This window comes from Physeter macrocephalus, chromosome 4 (genome assembly GCF_002837175.3).
Source record: "Physeter macrocephalus isolate SW-GA chromosome 4, ASM283717v5, whole genome shotgun sequence".
Lineage (NCBI taxonomy): Eukaryota > Metazoa > Chordata > Mammalia > Artiodactyla > Physeteridae > Physeter > Physeter macrocephalus.
The window spans coordinates 64,990,334-65,017,853 of record NC_041217.1 but is presented as its reverse complement, the minus strand read 5'-3'; the positions used below and the strand labels follow the sequence as shown (position 1 = coordinate 65,017,853).

At 44.7% G+C, this 27,520-nt stretch overlaps 1 protein-coding gene and 1 non-coding gene across 5 annotated transcripts in view; both read left to right on the top strand.

Moving 5' to 3' along the window:
• Window positions 1-27,520, top strand: part of PBX1 (PBX homeobox 1) — a 285,866-nt gene that overhangs the window by 140,872 nt on the left and 117,474 nt on the right. The gene's annotated exons all lie outside the window — the stretch shown is intronic.
• Window positions 247-350, top strand: LOC112062435 (U6 spliceosomal RNA). The gene has a single exon (XR_002890731.1). It is a non-coding gene; the product is annotated as a U6 spliceosomal RNA (small nuclear RNA).

Here is a 27,520-nt window from a genome sequence, read left to right as displayed (position 1 = left end):
GAATGATTGGGGTTCAGGAGGGGCATTGCTGGTGTATTAGCAGGCATTGTCAGTTGTTCTCAAGAATAACCCGGGGGTGTTTATGAAATGCAGCTTCACAGGCTTGGCCTCAGCAGGTTTGCTCTGTGGCCTGGAACTCTGCATTTCATGAACACCTTTGATGAATTCGATGCCTGTGGCACATACTTTACTCTTTGGGAAATACCTCTACCTCCACTCCTCTTCCATTCCACTGGGGGTGGAGGTGCTCACTTCAACAGCACATAGAAAAATTGAGAAGGATACAGAGATGATTAGCATGGGCTTTGCAGGAGGATGATGTGCACATTTGTAAAGCATTTTGTATTTTTTCACTGAGCTGTACACGTGTGATTTGTGTACTTTTCTATATCTGTGTTACATACCCCAAATTTAAAAAAGCATCTGTTGTCCTTTTATTAATATCACTGTGATATATGACCCAACCCAAGAACTTTTGACCTATATCAAGAACCTATTTCGAAGAGAATAAAAAACCGTTAGTATGGATCCATGGTTTTCCAGGAGGCAGCTGCCATTTTAAGGGATATTAACAGGCATGGGAGTCCACCTTTGTTAACAAGTGTAGTCTGTAGCAGTGCTGGGGTGGGGTGGGGAGTAAGAGGGGGCACAGTGCTCCTTGAGCCTCCCGATAGTATGAGGTGCTTATGGTGACGAGGATTTTTGGTGTCACCGTACATAGGTTAGAATGTTTGTTGTCCGAACTGGGTGAGGAGAACGTGTCAGTATGTGGCCCTGAGCACTCGTGGAGATAGGGAGAATGAGGAGGAAAAAGAGGACATCCTGAGCTCACCTTCAGGAGTGTGAGGTTCAGGTTCTTCCCAAGGTCACTGAGATGAGTCGTATTTACTCAGTTTTATTTGCATGGCCCCATTCTGATAGATTTGCTGTATTTATGAATATAATTTTGCATTTACCCTCCCACACCAGAACTTCCATATTTGAGTTGACTGTTCATTTTGAGTTGGCTGAGTTGTGTTTGAGCGTGCGTGTGCCCTCACAGGGCTATACGATGAGTATGTACAGGCATATATGTATATATCTGTCTCCATGTGACTGGCCATCCTGTTCCCATGGTCTCTTAGAGAGACTTTGTTCCAAAGGGCAGAGACTTCTTGTGCCAGTTCCACGGACCACCAGCCATAATAATGTCTTTTGATTTTTAAAAACCTGGTGTTTGCAAGTATCTATTTATATTCCTCTCTAACTTGTTCCACTGTGTTATTCTAAATGCGGGAAGGCAGGGGCACTTGAGGATGGTGGTGCAGAGTTGGGAGAGAGAGGGGAGTGTTTTAGTCAAGTTGGGTTGTGTGTCATGGATTCCTGGGTACAGGTTCCTTTATCTGTTGTTAAGCTATGGTGGTGGGGCTGGGAGAGGGAGAGGGGAAGAGACCCTTTGCCCCTTAACACCGCCCCTCCCAAACACACATAAATACACACAAACACACACACACTGACTCTTTGCTGATCATCATGACCCTAAACTCATTTCATGTGAGATGACGTGTTAACCAAGAGCCCAAGCCTCCATGTGACAGCTCGGGTGTCTGCCCCTGCTGGTCAGAGCCACGGTGTCCTCGCTGGCTGTTAGTCAGAGTCTGGGAAACTCTAGCCACTTGTGCTGGATTCGGCTTTCTGTCTGAACCCAGCAGCACAGCTGCTCTCAGACCTGAGACATGTCTGGAAGGAAAAGGGATGGTTCCTCCTTCTCCCTTTTCCTAAACCTCTCCTCCACACACCTCCAATAGCACCCCTGAGGACCCAACCACCTTGTTACAATGGGCTCTGGCATTCAGAGCAACTTTCCTACAAATCTCTTTTTATTGGCATTTCCTCCAATTTACCCATCCCTAAATTGCATTTGAATCAGTGGAGAGAAAGAGAGAGAAGAAGAGGGGAGGTTCCCCCCTCCCCCCGCTCTTGGAAAAGCATCTCACAACCAGCTTTATTTGGTAAAATGCTGCAATAGATGCTTGTCAGAAATAATTTATTCCTGTTAGCTGTAATCTGAAGGAAAACAGATACAAGTCCTATAGTTTAAAAAAAAAAAAAGTAAAGTAGTCTTGCTTTCGCTGACAGTACAAAGGTGTCATATACAAGAAGGATTGACACAGACCAAGGGGTCTTGTGGGAAATATGATAATAACTATAAAGAAGACAGATTATTCCCCAGTTGCCAACATTCAAACCTTTTTACAGTCAGTTCAAACATATAAAACTTTATTGCTCTAGCAGAAAGGGGAACAATTTCTGGTTGCACAGCTTTCCCAGGGCTGGGTTTATACTGTCTGTGTTATTGCTCTATAGTGGCATTTTAAAGTTTATTGAACAAGACTTTTACAATTGAAGGAAGTATATAAAACTGTAAATTTATTAGATTTTTCAGGATAAGTGCCCTTTGTAGTTGTGCTCAAGAATTCGGAGCTGCGAGAAACTGCTAGTTACAAGACTTATTAATATTAAAGACTCAGGGTACGCACATTTTATACCTTAACTGATCGTGCAAATAATATTATTATATTACTGAACATCAGAGCTCTGATGCTATGGAATTGGATGGATACACACATGCAGGACTTTAAATGCCAGACGTGTCTTTTTTTCACTGGCTAAAAAGTTAGCTTTTGTTATATCTTACTTTATTTGATTTTAACACAATCGGTTAGGATACTCTCCTTGTTCAATGAAGGGTGTCTCAGGGTAAATGTTTTTTTTTTCCTGAGATCCTTGCTGATTTTCCGGCATTTCTCACTGTTTGATTGTAATGCAACTACAGGTGGTAGATTTTAAGAGCACACTTTGTTGGGGGGTAGGGTGGGATGAATTGGGAGATTGGGGTTGACATATATATACTACTATGTATAAAATAGATAACTAATGAGAACCTGCTGTATAGCACAGGGAACTCTACTTAGTGCTCTGTGGTGACCTAAATGGGAAGGAAATCCAAAAAAGAGGAGATATATGTATACATATGACTGATTCACTTCACTATACAGTAGAAACTAACACAACATTGTAAAGCAACTATACCCCAATTAAAATAAATAAGTAAATAAATAAATAAAATTTAATAAAGAACATATTTTAGGTGAAGTAATATATTGTAGCATCCACAAAACGCAGCTATCCTTTTGACAATCAAAATACTATTTTAAAAAGTTCTCTTTTATGTTTTCCAGCTTCTCATTTTTCAAGTCTTTGAGGGACATGATTTGAGGAATTTTGAAATGTTTGTGATAATCCATATTCGGGTTTCCCAACCTCTGCACTATTGACCTTTTTAGTCCAGAAAATTCTTTGTTGAGAGGGGCTATCCTGTGCACTGAAGATGTTTAGCTGCATCCCTGTTCACTACCATAGATGCCAGCAGCATCTCCATTCCTCCACTGTGACAACCATAAATGTCTCCAGACATTGCCAGGTGTGCCCCGGGGGCGAACTCACCCCCTGTTGAGAAGCACGCATTTATACAGTATTATGTCTTTGAAAAAAATAAATTTTACTCTAAGTAAAAAATATGGGCTATGTCTGGTAATGAAAAAAAAACCTGTAGTTACCAAATATGATGAATGATAGGATTCTTTACTTCCAGAAATATCTGACTGTGGACTTCTCTTAAATAATGTACTCTCCAAAGAATGTAACAGAACTCAATCCTGAAAACCGTGCATATGATTTCTCAGAACTACATTGCTCTATAACAGGAAATGTCCTGTTTGCCCGCCTGTGTCGGAGGGTGTGTGTTTATAGGTATATCTATTTATGAAACTGGATTGCATATTCTTTTTGTGTTATCTGTGATTCACCGCTATGTGTTTGCCTCTTTGATTTTTCATATGCATATGCAGAAACATGCATATATATACATATGTATGTTTATATTATGTGACTACACAGGGAAGGATTTGAGAAGTACAGAGAGACAATTTTGATTATAATTTTCTCACTTGACAGCTTTAATTTTGAGGTACCATCAACTTGCCTTTAATTATCAATTTGTGTTCTAGCATTTTTTTAACCTCTTCAGAAGGTTTTATTAGTGGATACATTAAAAACATTCCAAGAAGTTGTTTATAGCACCTGTTCACCTTCATGCTACCTAATGTTATGCAAGTTGTCTGTGTGTGAATGGCACTTTGATCTGGGGTTTTGTGTTAATTTGCCTAATGGCCACAGCATTTACAGAAATAATTAAGATAATATGTTTTCAAAAGAGATTAAATTTTGAAAGGCGTTTAGTTTTTGATTGCCTGAGTTTTGGAGTTCTACATTTGCTTTTTTTTCCCCTTCTTTTTAAAAATTTTACACACTTGTGACTTACTAAGCGGTATCTTGAAAGTGTCTTGAATCTGTTGTTCTTTTCTGTTCCTCTGGCCTCCGATGGCTGGGTAATGTTAGCCATATGACGACAGTGTGTCTTTTCTTCTTTTCTCGCCATCTCTGTAGGTGCATCAGGGATTTTTTTTGTGAAGATGTGTGACATCCTTAAGAAGTATAGTGTAACTCAGTTTATTCACTAAATGTGAATAAATGTTTCTGAGAAGCTGGGTATAAATTGCATGAATGGAAAGTAAATCATATTAGAAATCTGCCTGTGCGTCTGGCTAAGACGCCTATGATGATCCTCATAGTAAACCAAAAGATCTGTTCACAAGCACCCCTTTAGTTACATCTGGCTTCCTTAAATCATAATACACCTTGCTTGAATGTTTAGACTACCTGTGTCCATACCAGTGTGGTGTTTGTTGTGCAACACACACACATAACATACCTGTCTTTAAACTTGACCATCAGAGAATGTGTTGGCCCCTATTTGAGGGACTGCCACCCCTACAAATGACAGCCTCAATGCTTTTCAAGGTTTAGATAATACATACAGTCGAGGTTAGATAATAAATACAGTCTTATTATGATTTAATCATAAAAAGAACCTGAAAGATGTGAACACACTGAGTCAGGCATACGCAACCCACCCCTCCAGAGCATTCAGGGTGAAGAGGGAAAATCTTCATCAAGTCTTGTTACCCTTTTGGATTCCTAAATCCTACTTCCAGGTACCACAGAGAAGGCAGCAGCCATGCCATCTTAGAAAAACCCTCAACCAACCAAAAGAAGCCAACAAAAGAAACTAAAGAACCCTAACCCCGGTCACAGCTAAATTCCCAGGACGACTTAGGTCCTATACTTGTCCTGAGTTCCTAGACTTTCTCGGCAAGTTTGCCATCTTCAGGGGCGAGTTGAAAGGGACTGTGAACTCTTCAGAGGCTGAAAGGGAACCAGCAGGAACAACATGAAACAGCAAATGTCAGGGAAGTCAGGAAGCCCTGAATCTTTTGTGAGACCTTGGATATTCTGATCACAGCTCCACTGACACCGAGATTGGAATACACATTACAAGAGGGAGCGTCCGTGACATGAAGCCCAGGCTTAAATCTTCCCAAGGTTTTAACGTGGCTTACCATATGAATATTTTGTTATTTTATGTGGCAGTGTTCCCACAGGAGGCCAGGAAAGAGAGCGCTGACTGAGCCAGGGGTAGGACAGGTCTAGAGGTGGGAGGGAGGAGAACAGGATTGTGGCTAACGCCATTGCAGGGTGTGTGTGGGGGGTGGGGGGGAGGGAGGGAGGGAGAAAGGGAGAGAGAGAAAGAGAGAGAACAAATCCCCGCCTCATATAAGACACTGATGCTAAAACCACTAGGGCTGTTTATGAATTCATGAAAGCTTCACAATGAAAGGAAGGAAAGAAAAGAGGAAGAGACCCCCATGCTGAAATGAATTTTATGCTCAAGAGCTTATGTTGGGAACGCAAATAGGTTTAAGAGTCTCCAAACTAAGATGCCCTTTTTGGAAAAAGGGGAAGAAAAAAACCCAACGGCTTTGGAGCCTGGAAGCACAGTGAAAGGATGTGGAAATGAGAAGTTGCTGCTCCCGTGGGGGAAGCCTCGTGTCCTGCTGCAGTGACGTTGTGGGCCAGAGGGAGGTCGTCTGGGTGTTCGCCCTTAAGCTGGTTTAATTTCCAGCAGGGATCCCGGTGAGGACTGCGGGCCAAGGAGACGCTCTGCATTGTCTTGATGGCAGGGGTCGGGGGTGTGGATCATGGCAGGCAGAGGCTGGCAGAGCCCCAGAGAGACGCAGGCGCCATGGGGCATGTAGCGAGGTCCGTGGAGTGCTAGACTTCGAACTGCTTTGCCAGAACAAAACTTGGCAGCAGATTTGAGAGTCTGGATTTTGCTTTTCCGCACATGTCCACATCTGGTAGGTCGTGCTGTCTCATAGCCAATCTGCAAGTCAGTTAGGTGAGGTGGAGTGACCCCAGCCTAATGCAGGCCACAGAGGCCGAGGCTGAGTGACTAAGTGACCGTTGGGGCCCCCGCACAATGGAGATCGGAACCGGGGTTCCTTGACGCAGCCCTTTCTTTGATCAGAGCACATCGACTACTATAGCAGCTCTGGAAGGGGTGGATGGGGATGAGTAAGGGGTAGTTATTCACAAACAGGAAATATTTATGTGTCAGGTGACTTCTGTGTGTCAGGCACTGGGCTAAGTGCTTTTAACACGCGTAATCTTCGCAATACATCTATGGCACAGGTACTCTGATTATCCCCATTTTAGAGATGGAGAAACTGAGGCTAAGGCAGAGTTAGAAAGTGTGGTAGAGCCAGATGTGGAATCTAGGCTATCTCCAAAGTACTTGGCCTTGAACAGCCACTGGGCAGGTTTGGGCTGAATCTGTTCCTTCATTTCAGGCAGCATTTATTGGATGCTTACTCTATGCTGGGTTCCATGCTAGGGGCTGGGGGTCAGGACTGGAGGAAGACGGCGCCCTGGTCCTTCTGGTTGTCACAGTCATGGGGACACCCAAGCACATCAGCAATGGCAGTGGTGTCATAGATGCTCTGAGACGGCTGGACACAGTCCTCATGGGGCCCAGCAGCCCATAGTGCAGCAGTGCAGTGGGGACAGGATGGCTGCAGCCCACCAACTTTTTGTGATCACATTTGCCACCGTCGACTACCCAGAAGGCTCCACCTGAGAGAGCTGGCCTTCTTTCTATTGACAGTGGAAGCTTCTCAGAAGAAGAGGGCTATGGACAAAATGGGAAGCAGACCCTCCAGAAAAATAGGCCCAGCTGCTTGTCTCAGGAAATCCTCTAGTCTTGTGAGCCCGAAATTGTGGAAGAACAAAGCTGGGTCCATTGAAACAGAAAGAATAAGAAAACAAAAAATAGCAAAGGGGAGGGAAAAAAACACTTTTACGTTGAATAAACTACCGCTGGGCCGACTCAGGAGTTCAGAGGGGGATTCTCATGTTTCCAGGATATTTCCAGTTTCTGATGGCAATTAGGGAAAGACCGCTGTAAACTTGAAATTTGGTCTGGAGGGACTGAGCTAAAGACCACCAAGACATTGCACACAGACCACCCACTGCAGACTTTCTTGCAGAGATCTGCTGGCCAGTCTTTTGATAATTCTGCAAGGCAACCTAAGCCATATTTTGTTGGGAGAGTGGGAGAGCGAAGGCAGGTGTTGAAAAACCATGAAAAAAAAGAAAACAAAAATGTGCCTGAGGCTCATTTCAGCTGGCAGCAGAATTTCCCTCCTCTTTTCTTTTTGATTTTGATATTATTACAGGAACATTACCACGGACTCAGTTTTCACTTGACAGTGAAATACCAGAAGTCAGCTTGGGGCCAGAGTGCTTTGTCGGTCCTGGGGGGGTGGCCTTCCCCTGAGCCCCTATAAATGTGAGAGAGCATCGCACAAAGATGGAGTGGTGGTGGAGCTAGTCATGGGCCTCCAGAGGCCCCTGGGAAAGGATGCTCCCTGGATGTGAGCTGCTCAGGACCAGGAGATGCTGGAGCTGTAGAGATGCAGCCAAGAAGCAGGTCACTTGGGTGTGAATCGTAGAATTGTTTTGAGGGTCAAATCAGCAAATTTATGTAGAATGCGTCCACCAGTGCTTGGCACGTGCACCCGTGCTCAATAATACCAGCTATTGTTACCATGTCTTCCTGGGCAAGGCAATATCCTTTCTCTGCAGAATTGGAAACGGATGTCAAGAAAAGAAGGACGACATTGTGTTTGGAGGGAATTTCTTTTTGGTTCAGTTATCTTTTTTCCTTTTTCTCCTTTCGGTTCTCCTTTCCTCTTTATTCGAAGGCCACCAGAAGTTGAATTTAAACTGGGGGACTCCTCCAGTGCCGTTGAGTTTGTTGAGTGGGTGCATGGGCAGTGGAAGGTGCTGGTTTTCTGTGGTAAAAGGGAAAGGACACTGGAGGGTTTACGGAGGAAAGGGGAGGAAACAGAAGAGGGCCAGAAAAGGAAGACCACGTTGAAGACGTTTAATTGTTTGAAATATTGACACACGTGGGTGCCTAACAGAAGAGTGAAGAGTGACAGCGGAGTCCAAGGTGGGGACAGCCGTGCTTATCTTCCTCGGATTCGGAATCCACCTGTTCTTGTTGACCCCATCTGGCCAGCCAGGTGTGAGCCCAAGTACAGCAGCAAACAGCAGCAACGGCAAGAACAACAGGACAGGTGCCACCGAGTGAGTCTGCTGCAGGATGCAAGAGACACGCTCATCTCACCGTACCCTCTTGCTATCGGCTCTTTCTCCTTCCTTCCACTCTGTTTCTAGCGACGCGTGAGGGGGAAAGATTGCATCACCCTGTGAAAGAACGGGGAGGTGGTGGTGTTGGCCACGGGCTAGCAGCAGTGACCCAGGGCTGAGCTGTCAGCAACCGCGATGCCTGCTGACCTGGAAACATAGATGAACCCTTTCACCAAAACTTTTATCATCCCAGTTTTCTCTTTGGGGGATACCCCCGCTGCCTACCCTCCAGTCCTACAGATAGTTGAATTTCTGCGACAAGCCTGAGGAGCAAGTCGGTCCCAAAAGAGGAGGGGGAGAGACCAGATTGGGGAAATTGCTTTCAGGACACAGAATCCCTACAAGCCTGGGCTTCTCCCACACACACGCGTAATCTTGGTTGATGTCTGTGTCTACCTGTGAAAAGTTGAAGGAAATAACATAAACGCTCTCTTAGAAATGTTCAGCGACCACGTATGGAGGGCTGTCTGTCTGCTGGACACTAGGATGTGGCATTCCTAGGCTGGGTTGGGGGGTGGGTCTCTGAAGAAGAAGCCTGGCTGTGGGGCAGGAGATCAGGGTCCGGCGAGAGGATGGGTTATTGAAATTGAATTGGGGGCTGAAGGGCAGAAAGAACTGTATCGCTCACCACCACCATCACCGGCCCCCGCTTTCTACTTTGCTGTTTTTTCTTGTTGTTGCTGTTGTCGCCTGTAAGAGAATCAGAAGGGTCCCATCTGCCTTCTAGGGAAGGGTCGTGCTTGGTAACTGGTAACATCTGGGGCAGGGTCTAGTTCATTATGCCACCCAGAATCTCAAAGCAGTTTAGGCACTGGAAACCAGGGAAGGAAGAAGGGATTAAAAAAAAAAAAAAAAAAAAACCAAAAAAAAACCTTGCTGCCAATCGGGTAGCTCTCTGTCTGCCGTCTGCAGGCTGCCGCTACCCACTCGTTACAATTAAAATGAAGTGTCCGTCAGCGGCTATCTTCTCTGTGTGGCCCATATGTTTCTGAGCTGATACTGTCCGGATTATTCTGTTCGGGAAAACGATAACGGCTGTTTATAACCTTGGCAAAGACTGAGGCCTAATCAGGCTGGAGCACATTTTCACCGACTGGCTGATAACAGGCTGTTAGCAGTCTTATCGCTGGGGAGAGATAGGCCAAAATAAGCAGATCTGTGAGCGCAGGAGCCCAATCGAGTGGTACACACTCTGGCCCCGGCTTTATTTTTAGATTCCCTTTTCCCGGTTGGTATCAGAAGGCACAGAGGAAGGAGGTGGGGTGGGTGCCCCCATGTGGGTCAGAGAGAGGCAGTGGGGGGACGCTCATCAGCATGAGAGGCAGAGGGTCAGCCCGGCTCTCCGTGCTCTGGGCCCCCCTCAAATGAGGGAGAACACGTGCAGGTCTTAGGAGACAAAGGAAGGGATGGGGCTGAGTTTCCTGGCCTGGTGTGTGGGCCCTGAGGCCTGTTCAGCTCAGTGTCTCCCAGCTGCTGGAGTCTCCGTCTGGGCCAGCAGGCACGGGTGCTGGGTGCTTTCCACGTTCTCTCCTGCTCTAGGGACCGACCTTGGCTGTCGGACTTAATCCACATTGTGGGCCTCTTGATGGCATCCCTCCAGAGGGACTTTCGCTGCCCAGCTCATCCTCCTCACGCAGGTGTGGAGAGCAGACAGTGGGTTAGAGTCAGAGGAAAGGAACGCGGGTGCGGAGAGGACCCACGGAAAGGTCCATGGGTGCGGAGATTGAGACGTTGACTGATGGAGGCTCAAGGAGGTGTGTAAACTGAGGCCCCACGAAACCATGGATTAATAACTGATACTCAGCCCCCAGGGGGGGCGCTGGAAGTTTTCAGAGAGGTCCAGATTTCTGCCTCTCGCTAAAGCCTTCAAGGAAAGGCCCTCTGAACTTGTCCCTATAAAAACCAAATCGACAGCTAGCTTTTGCTTCTAGACCTCATTCTCCAAAATGACAAGTTACCTCCGGGCCTTCCTTGACATGTGTGTGGTTCTAGAACAGTTAGGAATTTGAGATGCAAAGGTATGTATACGATGCCAAGTATATGATGTCAAGCATGTGATGAAAATAAAAAGTGGGAGGGAAGATACAATCGTGATAGGCAGCAAATGTCCTAAGAAGAAGGAAGTGTGAAGGTATTGTTTGCATTAGACAGTGGAAGCCTTATATTTTGTCTGTTTATTCTGCATAAAGCTTTTCATCCTAAAGCGCATTGGGTGTTTTACTGTCTGCACTGCTTGTCTGTCTGTCTCCATCACTTGCCTCCTCTTCCTGTCCTCTCTTGCTCTCTGAGCAGCTGCCTGATTCCTGACTCACTTTTGTCTGCCTAAGACTGAAAGAGTAGAATCAGGTGGTGGGAAAACGGGACAAGGGGACCCATGCACGGGGGAGGGGAGGCGTTCACAGGGGCACACAGATTGAAGTAGGCACAGAAGGCAGCAGAGAGCATTATTACCATTATCATGCTAATCTGTTTACAAGGCCCCCTTTATTCATTAATCTTTGAATAGCAGAACCATGCATGCAGCCTGAAATAAGAACCACCTGTGCCTCAAGGAACAAAAAAATAAGAGTGTTAAGGACAAATGGAAGCAGGAAGGAAAAAATTAAATATAAGCAAAAGGCTTTAAACCTAATCTTTCTGTCATTTAGATCTTCACACATAATGATTTTATAGCTCACATACGGCAAAGTGGCCAGCTGATTGGCAATTTAGGAGACATCCCCCAAGTTCTGAGAAAAATCTGAAAATGTGATAAAATTACTAAATGGTCTGTCTTTCAAAATCCAAACAGAGGTTTTTCTACACTAATTTTTATTCTTCTTTTTTGGAAGTTAGTACCCACACGTGGAATAGAAATGAGTTAATGCTTGAGATTCACTGGTTAACTCGATAATCTTTTACATTATCTTCACAAAATTCATAGTAATATAATATAGAAAGCTAACACTGGAAGGGACCTTGCATATGATCTCGTTCAATCCTCTGTCTATTAAACCTTTAATTAAGAGTTCTTTACACATAGTCCAAACCTGCATTTGTCACATCACACACAGACTGGTTACATTATCTTTGGAGCAGTTATTCTTACACGGAGCAACATAGCTCTTGCAAACACTTAGTACCCTGTGTTATAACAATTAACAGGGACTTAAGGGAGATGTCGGGGAGGGCTTCAGCTTTCTTTGCCGTTGTTGCCAAGATGGCAGAGATACCAGCTAGAAAGTCTGTAGAAGACGACATAGCCCACCTAGAACTAAGCATCTTCTAAGAAGAGATACAACAATGCCAATGGAATGGAATGGCTTCCATATTCCTTTAGGTAGGACTGGAAGTTAGCTAAATAATAATTCTTATTAAAAGATATTCCCTTTGTCGAGAGGTTTAGTTCTTTAGTTCTAACCACCAAGCCTTATTGGTCACTAGTTGTAGAGTCCTAGAATCTCAGAGCTGTAGGGACCCCCTCTAAAGACCCGCCTCCTTATTTTTCAGAGGAGGAGATTGGAGCACCAAAGAAGGGACTGGACCAGGGCTAGAACTAGGACGTCCTACCTTCCAGCTCAGTGTTTTCCATCTATATGATGACTTTATGATTTAGTTATAGGATGAAGCATTTAAAATAAATCCCTTAACTGTCCATGCCACTGTTTACTCATCTGTAAAATGAGGATTGTAATTTCCCAATTGATTTTTAAGTTCCTCCAGAGCTGGGACTCTGCCATCCATCTCAGTATTTCCCAAGGCACCGAGCTCTTACGGAGCTTCGCACACAGAGTTGCTCAGTACATGTTGACTATTGACTAATTGACCGAATGAATGAATACGACTTTTAATTGGACTTCTCAAGCGATGACTCTTTCGTTAAATGATTTTTCTCAGTTGTGTGCCCATTCTTAGCCATTCATTTCTTAAATCTCTTTCAGGAAAAGCAGTGAAAAATGATGTTGTTGTCTTTGGTGGTTCTAATGGAGAACCTTTCAGTGCTGCAGAGACCTGATTACAATCACGGAAGTGTTGTTGTGGTTGTTTGTTTTCTTTGCAATTAGTTGTTCATGGAGCCTTAGGAAGGCTTAGTGATCTGAGGGTCCTTTGACTCCGAGGTTCTCAGCAGCAGGGTCAGTGCATTCTTAGTAACCCAAGAAACCTCTCCAGCAGATTGCTGTGGGATCTTTTCATTTTTCCTGAAGATAGAAGGGGAACTTAGAGGGGACTATGGATGGGGACTTTATCTAACTTGTTTCCTGCTGTATTCTAGTGCCTAAATAATACCTGGATCGTAGTAGGAACTCAGTAAATGGATGAGTTCAATGTACACAGGTCCGCTTTGGCTTCACTAGCCCGTGCCTTCAACGTGGGAAGCTGGACTGGGGGACTGTTGTTAGTTTTCTTTCTCAGTCTGTGAATTATCTGAGTCTGTTCCTCTGACTCAGAAACCCTGGCCAGGATAAACTCTTCCCCTGAAAGCATAAATTCTGTCAGTCCATTAAAAATGTGTATCTTTGGACCTATAACTCACACTGCCAGGGCCCTTTGATTCCAACCCTCTTCTCATCACCACTCCATGAGATGACCTCCCAAAAAGGCTGGTTTGCCCTCTTAGGCTTCTGAGAGGAGCCATTCAGAGAGGTCAAAATCCAAGGCAGAGAGATTATTTGGGGGCAGCGGGTTATAACAAAATTGTTGATGTTTTATTGGTTCTAACTTGCTTCTCTGAGGCACGTGGCTGGCATATTTGGGTCATTAAATATAAAGGCATTCTGCTTATGAATTATGCCAGCAAGATGTTTTCAGATCGTAGGAAAATGGTGTGCGTGGTGACTGCCAGTAGTGTTTTTATGTGTATGACTGAACACACCACCCGCGGATCTATATGTAAGGCAGTGGGGCTCTGTAAACATGTAGCATCATTCATCACGGGCCCTCAGAACCTTTCATAAACATGCAGTCACTTAAGACTCCTGTGAGTTAAATAAATAATAAGATCCTTAGCCCCTTGAACAGAATATGAAACCTAAATATTGACAAAATTAGGCAATTTAGCCCAAGGCAGTATGTGCAGAGAAAGCAGGGCCTAGTGAGCCAAACCTAAGCCCCGGCAGCGAGAATCTTACCTGTAAACATTTGTATGAAGGCAGGTTGCAGTGCGGCTTTGAGAGGAGGCTTTCAGTCAGTTTTCAGGCTTTTATTCAACAGCTGGTATGTGCCTGGTACTGAGTTAGAAACTATTAAAGGAAAAAAAAAAAAAAAAAGGCGAAACATACACAATTGCTTTCTCACAAGACCTAAAAAGCAGTCATCTCAATTTGTTGAGCTCACTCCGGCTCTGACCGTTCGCTATGGAACATAATTAAAATAGTGACTACTATAATACAGACAATATTCGGTCTTGGAGGCAGAGAGCAGTTTTGTTCCAGGGTAGTGGTGGTGTGAAATTGATGGTAATGGAGAGGAGTTGGGACAATGAGTTGAGAAATAGGTAGGTTTGGAGTCAGCAGAAGGCAGATGAATGGACATCACATTTGAAAAGAACCAAATAAACAAAGGCCCAAAGATCAGAAAGAGGATTGTGCTTTCATAGCAGTTCTCACTCTATCTGTTCTCCTATTGGTAAAAATGAAGGAAATGATATTGGCTAGTAGCATGCCACCACAGGAAGGATAGCTGAGGGTGGTTCGTATGTTGTTACTTGCCGTGGTTAGATGCTCTTTATTTGATCCACGTCAGCATGGCGTTAGGTACGTGGGTCTCTTGAGAGCGTTTGAGAACATGACATTGGAGGTATTTCTTGGAGACATCTGTCCACCTGGTGTATGCTATGAGCAGAACCAGACTTGGGGAAGAGGAAGGCCCTTCTTGGCTGCAGGATGAATACAGACCAGCAAATGCAACCATATTGGGAAGGAATCCTCGGGTGGCCCGGTGGCCCCTCCCTTCCAAGACCGAGCGCTGTCTAGGATTGTCAGACAGGTGTTCAAATAAATAATGCAGCTAGAAATACTTCCAGCGGCAACTGGGATGGTCTTTGAGTAGCTCTGGGACGATGGGAGTACAGCGTCCCAGCTACTCGGGCAGGTGTGTGTTGGCTCCAGAAAGTCAGGACAAACACTCTCTGGATACATCCCCTGCATGGACCAGGGCTCATTTCCGAGGGAGAAACAAAGCAAAGGTTTTTTTTTTTTCATGCAGCCCTGCCTGGAAACAGGGTGTGCCTTGGCTGAACCCATCAGAGTGCAGGAACAAACAAATTAATAGGCTTCCACTAGGGGGAGACTGTGGTTTCAGAGCATTAAGTGGAGTGAATGTTATCTGCCCCCTATCCAGTTCTTGTCCACCACTAACAGACCGTACCTAGCGTGATCTCAAGGAGAGTAATCTCTATTAATAAGCAAAATGATGGGAACTGTTACCATATAAGCAGTCTTTTATTAAGTACTTACTATGTGTCAGACACCATATTTGCTGTTTTATTTAATCTGCAAAAGAAGAATCGAGGTAGGTAATATTATCCCCATTGGTGTAGATTCAGAAACTGAGCTTCAAAATAGTGAACCTTGCCCAAGGGCACACACACTTAAGTCATGGAGTTGGGAGTTAGGTCTAAGCCTGATTCCTAAGCTACGCACACTTTAGTAAAAATGTTAGTGTATTTCCATGTGAACTTGCCGGTAACAGCATGCTTTACCTTTTTATTTATGTTTTTACTCTAAACTCATACATATAGATTAATATATAATGATGTCATGTGCTGTTGGCATGGTAGCATGTTCAAGGTCATTTTGGGGAATCTAGATTGTGTTTTGCAAAAGGATCTGTTACCCCCAACGTGCCTGGGTGAAAATCAGCAACTAAGAGTTGAAGCCCCCAGTTGGATCACATTTGGGAACTCTGACTCATGACTCTGAGTGGCCAAGATGTGGTGACCTTCATTATTTTGGATGCTGCTCCTATAGGACGAATTCTGGAATGTGTAGGTCTAAGAGGAATATTTGCCCACCAGGAGTATTTAGGAATTGGGTGGCAAATGTGGTCTCTAAGACGATTCTACAGATCTACTGTGCTAATTGTTATCACATGGTGAGGGTTCGTGTGGCATTGACATAGGAGCACATGAAGAGCCAAACCCTGAATTGCCCAGGCTTTGGCGATGAGCTAAGCCCACCTCTGCTACTTGGTGAAATCAAAGCTGATGACAGAGGTTGCCTGGCTGAAGGTCACCAGAGACTCAGTAATGCTTTTGACCATCCAGACTTGATATAAAGATGATGGAGCTACTGACAGACTCTTAACTTTTGTGGCAGGGACTGGTTGTGAGAGGGCAGGGTTTCAGATTTTAAAATGGACAAATGTGAATTGCAATTATTTTAGGTCTTTTGAAGCTGAATTGCAGTCCTGTTTTTCCAGTCTTTATGGTAAAGCTGCCCCACCCACCCCAGTTGAATCACGCTTGGATTTACTGAAAGAGGAGGGGCTGATCCTCAGGAACTGGCCAAATGACAACTTTTGGTTGATAACAAATGTGTTTCAGAATTCTACTCAGCCTTGCTCCCAGCCAGAGACGCCGTCATATCCGATAAACTGAACGGGCCGAGGGCTACCAGGATCTGCCTAGGAGACCTACCCAGGCGTGCTGGCCTGTGAGAGGGACACACGGTCAGGGTGGTGTCCCAGGAGGAGGCAACGCCATGATGAGCCATTTTTCTATCCGCTCTCATTCAGCTTTAAATCTGGGGGTGTAGGGGTAGGGAGAAACTCTTCTGTCTGTACCTCATCCTGTGCGAGGGAACGTTAGGAGGCTAATGGTCTGACGTCCAGGGTAACGTGTAGAATGCGAGCCCTAATTCCAGATGTGATGCAGTTCTCTGACGAATCCACAGCCAGAACCTGGACACCGGGAAGTACTAACCATTTTTACTTGGCCTGAGTATTTGAAAGCTTTAGGCTATTAATTCAAATTGTAAAAATCGTATTTACAAGAAACCAGGGAGTAGACGGATGGCATATTAGAACTGCCTGGAGACCTTTTTAAAGTTGTACATGTCTTGGGTATAATCTCTGGATGTGGGGAGGCTCAGGCATGTGTGTTTTTGCAAAGATCCCCAGGTGATTCTGTTCCAGGCCCCACTGAAGCCCAGGGCTTTAGATTAATTCCATAGCAACATTGTTTTTGTCTTGTCCAATGAGCATACCAGCTGTGGCCTGCTGTTCCTGTCATTGAATTTGGAAGGCTTTTGGTTCCTGAAAGTCCATAGGATATGTGTGTATGTACGTGTGTACGCGTGCGTTCATTTGTTTTCTGAAGCACACGGCCTGCTGCTGGCCCGGTGACATGTGATCAGAGCGATGTGGACGTGGCGAGCCTGGGCACACCGACCCTCCCCGTTTCACCCTGCCTGCAAACAGAGTTAACATCCTCTAGGTAAAGCTCTGGAATCCCACGCTGACCTTTTCGTAAAGCATTAGAATCAAGTTGAACATTTCCAGTTTTACCACAAATGCTTGCCCCATGGGAAAACACTTCCCTACATTTTATGACAATTGATTCTGATTTTGAGGAACTAATTTGTATTGAATGCAAAATGTCCAGCCTCACATGTAAACTGGAAAGTCCCCATGTTCAGACAGGATCCAACGCTGTGTTTTTAAGACAGGGGAAACAATGAAAGATTGTGTTTTCTGTTTCACAAAATCCTCCCTTCACCGTTCTACATGTTTTTATTTTATTTTTTTATAGTCCCATGGGTCTAATGACAACAGGGAGTTGTTAAAGACCCTGGGCTCACGGGAGACTTCACCCTATCTGGATTCTGAGCTCCTAGATGGCAGAGCCTGCTGGATCATTTACTGTGTGAAGTTCCCACGTGCCAAGGATCCTTATGCTGTCATGCTGACCCCTCTGAGGCTCTCTTGGATACGTGACTGACATTTGAACTCTGCAGTGAAAGTCAGCATTTCACTCCCAACCTTGTAGTTCTGTCCACCAAGGAAGGAGCGCTCCTAGGACTGTGTGATGTATACGAGAGCCCCGGAGCCTTGTCACTTCATTTGGAAGAAGACACGGATACAAAAGCTGCTACCTATCAGGCTAGCATCTGCTGACATAAACAGGAGCCCCTCAAGCGTGCCGTCTGCCAGGGGCTCGCCCAGAGAAATATTTTCATTGGTGCTTGAGTACCCCTGCCCCCAGGCCCGACTACTGTCTTCTTCAGTAGGAATAGCAAGGAGGTGGTGAGATGTTTGTTAAGGTAACAGAGATGCACAGTGGAACATTGCTTGTTTGGTCTTGTGATCTCTGGTCCAAGGGAGTTGCTTCCTCTCCTGAAGCTATGGTGGGCTTAGGGCTTCTGTGGTTTCCTTCCTGAGGTCTATTCACAGTGGTTGTAACTTCACTGCAACAAAAGATAAGTTTTAGGAGAACCCTCCTGGGCAGGGGGTGGAGGGACTCTTTCTCCAAAAGAGTGTCAGGACTCCTTTGATAGGCGTCCTCATCTCTTCACTTGAACCCGTGAGAAGATGGCTGAGGGAATCAGGGCAGGTGTGGGTGCCTGTAAGGGTCTCTCTGATCCCGAGCATTCTCAGGTTCATGCAGACTGTCTATTCCTATTCCTGGAATTTGCCTCTCGGCATTGTCACGCAGGGGGCTTTTTCCAGTTGCGGTTTGTGGTGGAAAGGTCAGCTGTGCACGCAGGAACGTGGGACTCTCTGCTTCTCCCCCCACGGGCACTTGAGCAGGCGTTTGACTGGGTTGCATATGAATTTGGGAGTTAGAGGCTCTTAAGACTCTCTTCTCTCTGATTCTCAGCGTGGCCAGAATTCTCTTTAGGTGCCTGCTCCACAACTCAGTGACTCCATCTGTAAAACTGGGTGGCGGGTGTTTTTGTTTTGTCCTCTGTATAGGATTAGGAGAGAATGGAGGTAGAAGCATAAGGCCTTAAAAGCAGAAACATTTGACTTCTTTGGGCAGCAGTGCTCTATTAGGCAAGTGCCATTGTTTTCCGCTGTAGAATACCTTCCAAAATGTTTATCTGGATTCTCTCCCTTTCCATTTGCTGTTATTAGCATGAAAGATGGAGTTACTAAAGGTCCACTCCTGTTCCCCAGGTAAGAATCCTGAACAGTTCATTTGGCTTCTCATCAATAGCTCACCTGTGGGTCCACTTTCTCCACCTGATGCTGGCCTGCCCCAGGGAAAGGGGGAATCCCACCCAAGGACTAGCGGGGTACATGTATTATTACATATACTATATTCACTTGCAATGTTTTCATTCATTTGTTCTTCATTTAACAAGCGATGCTCATTCATGTAACAAAACTTTTTTCAGCATCTTTATTGGGTCAGGCTGTACGCTAAGCACTAGGGATACAACGCGAACAGAATAGACAAAATCCTTGTCCTCGTGGAGCTTCCACTTTAATGAAGGAAATAGACAATAAATATGCTATCGCCAGGTGAAAAATCGTACACGGTCCTGTAGGATACTATTCTCTTTTAAACCCAGTTTTGCCTCTTTCCCCAGGACTGACTCTCAGCTCTAGGCTCCCTGCCAAGTGGTCGGTCCCCCGTGTGGCTATGCCTGGCTGTCACTGATTATAGATACCTGCCGGGCTTACTCTCGTGCTCTGTAACCATTTTCCGTTACAGAAACGTCTTGCTGCTCACCGAAGCCTTAATCTCTTATGCCACGATCAATGGGTGTGTGCCTTTCCCACTTGGATGCTCATTTTTTAATCCTTGCTGCCTCCCTCAATGTCATCCTGTTCCATTTTTCTTTATAGACTTTCAGGTCTACTGTACCTGCTGATTACTTAGTGGAGAGTGCCGGACATCTCCCTTAATTAATTCTATCGATTTCAGATCCCACAAGGTCCAAGGTCCTTAGATTTCTGAAGCAGCTAAGTGGAATGTCTAAATTCCAGCCTTTTCCTTCTACAAATTGTTTTGCCACAAAGTTGTTGGGAGGAAATGCTGCGGTTTTATTTATTTCAAGGAGTATATGAATCCACAGAGGACTCTGCATTCTTCACTGGGCTTTTTGTATACAAGGGAGAAGAAGAAAGGTGCTTGGGTGGCTCTTTCTTTCTCTTTCTTCCCTTCTGCTCCTGTCCGCCCTCAGGAAACATTTCTCACTGTCTCCTTTCTTTTGGTCATCTTCCCCTTTTGTCATGTACTTCCATAGTCCTGGTGGAGCTGAGACCTTGTCTTAGCAGCCAGTGGTTTCTTAATTCTTTGAAAACAGGTGTGACCAGGACTTCCGAGAGTACCTGCCCAGGATGTTTTTCAAGAAGATACAGCTAAAATCCTATGGCAGTGCTCTTTTTGAGCTTTACATATATGATTTTCTAATATTCCTTGCTAATAGTAAGCATGGAATTTCTGGGGAAGAGTTATCAAATCTGGCTCAAGCATCGTAAGATTTGTAAGAACGGTAATCTTTCCACATGGAGAAATCATCACTGAGAGGAACTTCAGAGATTATGAACTTGATTCCCTCATTTGATAAATGCGAACGTGGGGTAAGAGAATTTGTACCAGTTGAGCCCATATCATGTACCAGACCCTAGACTAGGCATTATGCATAAATGATCTCTGAATGGTGAGGTAACTGACTTCTGGGCATATTACAAGCTGCACCTAAAACCCAGTTCCTTTCCAATCGCCATACTGTCCCTCCTTAAACCAAACAGCCAAAGAGAGGGAAGAGAGACTCAGTGCAAAAAAGTTCCTTGGACTCACTCCCTAGAGGCTTATGCTCTGCCCTGACTGCTAGGTTGTAAGCCACTGTGGACCCTCCTCAGAAGCTGGCGTTGGCAGACACGGGGTGGTGGCCAGCCTCGTTGTGCCTGAAGCTGTGACAGTCATCAAAGAGCTCATGTTGGGTGGTGGGCCAATGCAAGGGGTTGGAGGGAGAGGTAGACAGATGAACACCTTACCCCCCATCATGCCATCTGACCATCTGAAGTTGCGTACCTGGTGGAAGGCCAAGAAACATTCTGAGAAGGGGCGTGGACGTGTCTGAAAGGACTTTTTCCTCTCTGCCCGGGCCAGCCAGGCAGCAGAGCCCTGCACTGCCTGCGGCTGGGGAAGAACTCTGTTGCTATGCGCCGGAAGCTTAATTTTATTATTGCTCTCCCCTATTTAATGTCTGTCTCTCAGGCAGCTGGTGATGTTTTAATGAAGCTGGAATTGTATAGTCTGTAGCGCTGGATAATCATAAGCTGCCGAGTCAGAATCAAATTAATAATTCATGAAATTAAAGTGTATAATTAATTTGAACCGTGCAGATGAGAAGAAGGGCCAGAGCCCACAGCCTGGAAGGAGCTGAAGTGTGGGGAGTGTTTACTGAACTCAGCTTCTATCCCCAAATAGTGTAAATCGGCTCACAGGGTAGGTGTAGTGAGTCTGTGGTTGGCTCTGTACACATAGGCTTACCTGAAACAAGATACTTTCATCTAAAACTTGGACTAAGCTTCTTAGAAGCTCCAAAGCATTTTAATTGGTTTTGATTCACCCTTCCCTGGCCCCAGAAGAATCTTGTTTTTAACGGGAAATGAGACTGTCAGATGTTACTGGGTTACGGATCTCTGTGGCGCAGGGGTTCTGTTCAGCCTCCATCAGAACCTTTGCTCTTTTCTGCCCTTGGCAGAGGCATAAGTCACATCCCCAAATTCTGGAGTTCTGTTGAGCTTCCTGGCCCCTAGATTTCTCTCTCAGGAGTGCGCTTCCTCTCCTGTACACACAGACACGCACACAGGGAAATGCAAACAACTTCCTCTAGACAACAGTGATGCTACGTCTCACATCTAGTACCTTCTTTTTCCTCGCAGATGCCCTTGGCAATAGCTGAAGAAAGGTATTCTCGGTGCCATTTTTAGCAACAAAGTGAAGGGGAAGGAGCCCAAGCGCCTAATCCAGAGATGGGGCCTGGTCCACAGAGTGTGGAACCACTCTGCCTTTCTTTTCTGCTACTCTCAGGCTACTTTGTGATGCTCGTCTTTGTCACCTCTCGAGGTGCTTATTACCGGTGATGTTGACATAACTTGCTGGGCCTTTTGCCTCTTTTCTGCAGACATTGACTGGGATCCCTTTATTGTATCTTTGCGATGCCTACTCTGGTCCTTTTGTGTGCTGCTTGGTTTTGAATGACAAATGCTATAGTAAGCAGAGGGACCTTTGGGCTCCACTTTTCATTAGAAAATCCCTTCTGGTGTTTTAGCCTCCTAAGCGTGGCATCTTCCTCCCCCAGTGGAGACTGTCAGAGAGGAGGAAGGCTAAACAGGGACCTGCATTTGTCCCTTCCTCTTTGGCAGGCCTTTGAGAGTTCTTGTTCTAAAGGGACAAATGCCTGGAAGCTATGATACAGACTAATAATGCATAAATCCCCCCAAGGTTTGGACTAAAGTGAGCCTCCGTTAACTTCAGATTCTTGAGTCTTCAGAATGTTCGTCTCTCACAGAGAGGTTTGCCGTCTGCCCCACATTCACACACTTAACCAGAAACCCCAGGAGGAAGTTGTGCCAGCGAGAGACCGCCTTAGTCATTCAGGGCCTCATATGCCACAGTGTCCTGCACACCAGTTCGCTTTATTCTCTCTTGATCAGCATGCTTCCCCTAACCTGCCTTTGTTTGCACAACCTTAACTTCTATACCACCATTCTGCTTCCCCACAGGTAAGTTTTCAGCCCCTGGTGGTTTGCCAGACTGGCTGATTACCCATAAACACATCTCAGCGTTCCGTTTTGCTCCCAGCAATCCTTAAACCATTGCATGTCTAACATTCTCAGACTAATGCACAAATAAGGAACATCTGATGCCCAACCCATAACAAACGCATTTCGGGGCAAAAATTACGGTCCTGTGATATGTCTGGCTTCCTATCTTCAAAGCACTTTGCCTACGCAAGTAAATCGTTACTCTGAAGTAGCTATCCATCATTTTTTTGGCAAGAAAGCCAAGAGACAGAATTAATGTGACTTGCCCAAGGCAACTGGAGTGGTTGGCACCATGATGGGATTTGCTTTTTCCTACTTTTCAGTTGGTAGAAGGAGTCTTAGAGGACCCCAGGATTTGGAAACGAAATGTAACTACCTAAGAGCTTCTGGAATTTCCTTCTCTTGTGTTTAGTTGAAAATTTTTGACTGCCCTGGGTGATTGGATATTATCTCGGGAAAAGTGTTACACTACGTGTTGTCTTATATGGCCCTTTAGTCTTACAAGTTTAATCTGTTTTTGAAAAGATTAAAAATCATTTGAGACTACTGTGGAATGCAGTTTGTGCACGGTGTTTATCTGTGAGTTCTCTTTTTACATTACCAACATTTTGGTCAACCCACAGCTGCCTCCTCTAGGGAATGGGATCTTTTTGATTTGAATAAGTTAATTAAAGTTACAGAGACTGTGGTCTTTTTCTGCCATGGGTTTAGTGTAGAGAGACTAGGACAGGATGGGAATGATGGCTCCTGGGTCTACTTGTCCATCACCTGAGTAACTGGACAGTGACCCTGACAGCCCGGTTAGTTTAGCCATGCAACAGTGATTAGGTTAGATCACCATAGGATCAGTTTAATCAACCAGGTGGCATTCCACCATGAATATGGCTGGAACCAATGAATTAACCAAAAAAGCCTGGTCACATCTGGGTATATGAGTGGATGCATGCTGAAACCACACCAGGGAATTATATAAAATTGTAAGCCTGGCCACTTACCTCATTGAATCAGCCCTATGTTTGAAGTCTATTGAGTATAAGGTGGAGGTCTATGGAGTATAAAAATGGTCTTTAGAAAAGTCTTTTAGGAAGAGAGGTAATTCTTAAAACCTATAACGAAAAAAGAATGCTTTACTAGTAAAAGCAGCCCTGCACTTCACCCTATGAAGCAGTTCTTCATAGGTATGCTTTGTTCGTGTCTTCACTGCACTCTTTGTATGGGGCTGGCAGAGTGCACTTTTACATAGGAAGAAACTGAGGCACATCTAGGGGCAGTGACACCATCAGAGTGTCTGCGGGCAGAGGCAGAGTTGGGGATGGGCATCCATCTTAGCGTTCGCTTTCTCTAAGAGCCGCGCCGGTGTTTCCACAATGCAGGAAGGAGCCCTTCCCTTTAGCTTTCTGGGTTCCCTCCAGCTACTCTTTTTGATCACTTCATTTGGGTCAGATGCTTGAGCAGTGCAATACGGTGGTACAGTTTTGCTAAAGCTCAACACCAAGCTTAGGCTTTATTGTTACAGACCCCCAGGGATAAATATTTTGACCCTTTAGCAGCTCCTGAATGAGTTATTGCACTAACCCCTTGGCATGTACATAATGAACATGTAATGAAATTCAGTAATTAACTTATTTAATTTACGTATTTGTTTAATGTGTGCCCTTAATGTCTGTCTTATGATCTTAGGGAATCTCTGTAATTCTGTTGGTTTTGATTGTAAGATTCCAGAACGCAGGGACTGTGGCTGTGCAGTTTTGTATGGCATTAATAAAGCTACATTTGGTTATAATTTAAAAGAATACAATTCCTATATAGAATATTTTAATAAAGTCCATTTTGCAAGAACTAATGTGATTTTGAAAGTAAATATGGCAAATAACCTTCACTTGGTGGTTCTGAGCAGAGACGTGGTCGTTCTTTGGGTGGGCCTTCTGGCAGCAGCATCTGTTCACACAATTGCAGTTGTTTTTATTGTTGAGATTTAGAGGTCGATTTAGAGTGTTACAGACACACACCTATGATGGTAAGGTCTCGAGTTAGTTCGGAGCAGAAGACAGCAGTCCCCTCTCATGCACCAGAGATGACTCATGGCCACTTTCCTTTGGCACGTGAAGAGGTGACCTCTGCCACACATGCCATGAAGCTCTTTGCCTTTGTCAGCTGCTAGAATTTGGATGTAGGTACCTGGTACATGAACTGATTTTTGTTTGTGTGCTGGAGGTCTTCGCCCCCGCTTCCAAATTTACAGTTAATACTGCCTTCCCCCAACCTATGAGGGCCACTGTCCCAGGTCTGAGGAGGGAGGCTTTTACCTCACTGCTATTTTTAGTGGACTTTGTCAGCATCTGCTTTCTCCCTTCATCATCTGCTGGGATGTGAGAAGAGAAACAAATGAACAAAAAGCAGAGATGGCTCATTCCAACTGATCCTGGTGAGAATCGGGGTGGCTCTAGTTAACACAGGTGAACCATTTCAGACTGTGCTTCTTGGAGAAAGGAACAAAGTGCCCACAAGCACTGACGAGATCCTGCACAAACACATTCCCATTTCTTGTGCAAACCAATAATTTGTTTGTTTTCCAAAGTGAATCCAAAAACACAGAAGTCATTCGTAATTTTCAGAAATTATTTATTCCCATTATAATATTTCCTCACAGGCACCATGGAGCCCATTATTCAGAATTATAACCTATCTTGGTTTTCGATATGGCCTGAATAATGAAATTGGAGGAAATGCAGAAAATCTGGGTATTTGTGTTAACTAACCATGCTTCACTCAACAGAAGGAGGGAACCTCGCCCAGCCAAAGATTTGTTTATTTTCCCAAAAGGGCATATTTTTTGCTCAGGGCCTCTGGTTTTTAACTTTACAACACCAGTTAAGAGTCACTGAGTAATTTTTAACTGCAGGATGCATCGCTTTCTCTATATTCTCCCCACCCACTGCAACATATTTCAGTTTAAATGGTCTGATCTTTTTCTTCCTAGAGCCGTGTCTCTGCATGGGTGAGAACTACAAAACCGGTCAGGAGGAATTTGATACGCCAAGTGGATCAGCTCATTGTAACTTCTAGGAAACCACAAGATTATTGTAGGGCTCTTGCTGGTAGGCTCCCCAGCACTGTGTTAAGTGTTTATACTCTTCTCTGCTCTGCTTGCAAGAGCCGCTCCTCTTTACAGTCCCTTTTATAGGCCATCTGAATAAAGGTGGTTGACGTGCATTTTCAAAGCAGAATTTTCCAGGCAGCATCAGGGCTATTTGGTAACTGCCCTTAGTGGTTTAAAAAAGCAAACATAAAATATGTGACTCCATCCCTGCAGTAATTAGGAAGTAAATTTTGGACAGTCGGCTTCAAATCGTCAGAATGCCTTTGTTGATAAAAAGTGAGTTTTTCGCTAAATGATAGCCTATCGATAGATTCACTCACTAGGAAATGGTCAGAACTGACCTACTGAATTACTTTTTGCCCTTTATCCCTGCGCTGATATTTGTGCCTTCATTTTTCTCTCCCTCTTTTTCCTCATCTTTATCATCATCGAAAAGTATTTTTTATCATCAAAAAATTGTTTTCCTGTTTTTATCGTCAAAAATTATTTATTATTGATAATAATAACAGGCAGCTTTTCTATAGCATTTACTATACTTAGCACTTTTTAAGCAATTTATTTAATGCATTTAAAAGAAGTAGATGAAGTAGATATAAGTATTATCCCTCTCTTACAGTTAAAGAATCTGAGGCCCAGAGAGGTTAACTCACTTACCTAAGGTCACACAGCTAATCAGTGGCATATTGAGTCAATGTAAGCAGGCCATCTGGCTCGAGAGTCTATGTTTTAATCAGTATGCTGTGCTGCTTCTCAGTGTAGTACAATAAGCAAAGGACAGATAATGATAATAATATTAATAATGAGAAGAAGAAATTATAAGTAGTAATAGTAGTAGTAGTAGTGATAGTAGTAAACATTACCGAATATTTCCTATGCCTCAGGTACTGTGGCAAGCACTTTAAATTCATTGCCTCATTTAATCCTCCCAGTAGTTTTTTGACATAGGTGCCATTAGTATCCCCTATTTCCATATGTAGAAACAGACTTAAGTTTCTAAAATTGCCTCATGTTACACACATAGTAAGTAGCAGAGCCACTTATTATTGTTGGGATAAATCCTGGAGGGATTCAGAATATCTAAAGGCCACAGTAAACCACTGAGAGGGAGCAGAAAGCAAAGTAGGGAGTTGGAGGAGGTTAGGAGCCGGCTGGCCTTTCCACCTGGTAGAGTGTGAAGTCAGTGAACCCATTTCGTGTCAGTTAGTTTTGCTCTGCTCCATGAACATAGCCCCTAACTCTCAGTCCCAGACCTGATGGCCTTGATGAGAAAAGCGAACGTGGATGGAGTGGTGCACAGGCATCCCCACAGCCAGATCACTTACCTGCAGCTCATGCCTTGTTGGCTGTAACCTGGTGATGCCAGCTGTGTGCCCAGAAGCCCGGTATGTGGACGTCCTGACCTCTCCTTTGCCACCTCGAGAGGTGGAGGTGTGGCTACTGGAACTGCTCTCTTTATGGTGAGGAAGAAATAGTGTCACTTTCTCCTCCTTGGTCTTAGGGCCCGGTTAGGTATAAGATTAGGAGGCGAGCTGATTATCTCCTCTCACCTTTCCCCCAGCCCTCTCCTATCCCTCCGAAAAGGTTCAGTGCTCTCCCCCTTGAAAGGTCTTACTGGAGCAAAGGCGTCTATGGCTCTCCCTGTTGCCCTCGCTGTAGCCACCACAGCTAAATTGGGGTCTGACCAACCTTGCAGGTCCTGCTCCAAGATTCATTACCCAGAAGAAGTTCTGCTTTGCGTGAACTTGGTCAAGTCTAGTACAGCAGCAGGACATAAAGTCCAGTGAACTCAACTGGCTCCATTCCCTTGGTGTTAAAGAAGCAACTTAGTAACCATTCATTGCAATTTGGGGCCATATTTTCTCTTCTTTTAAGATTGCCAGCACCTGTCTCTGGATGGTGGGATTTTGAGTGTATTCCTTTGTTTTAATGTGCAAAAATGTAATGCACAGATAGGTAGCGCTCATCAGAATGAAGTCAGAAAAATGGAGGATTCCAGTGTTTTTTTGCCAATGCATTCTGTGTGTGTGTGTGTGTGTGTGTGTGTGTGTGTGTGTGTGTGTG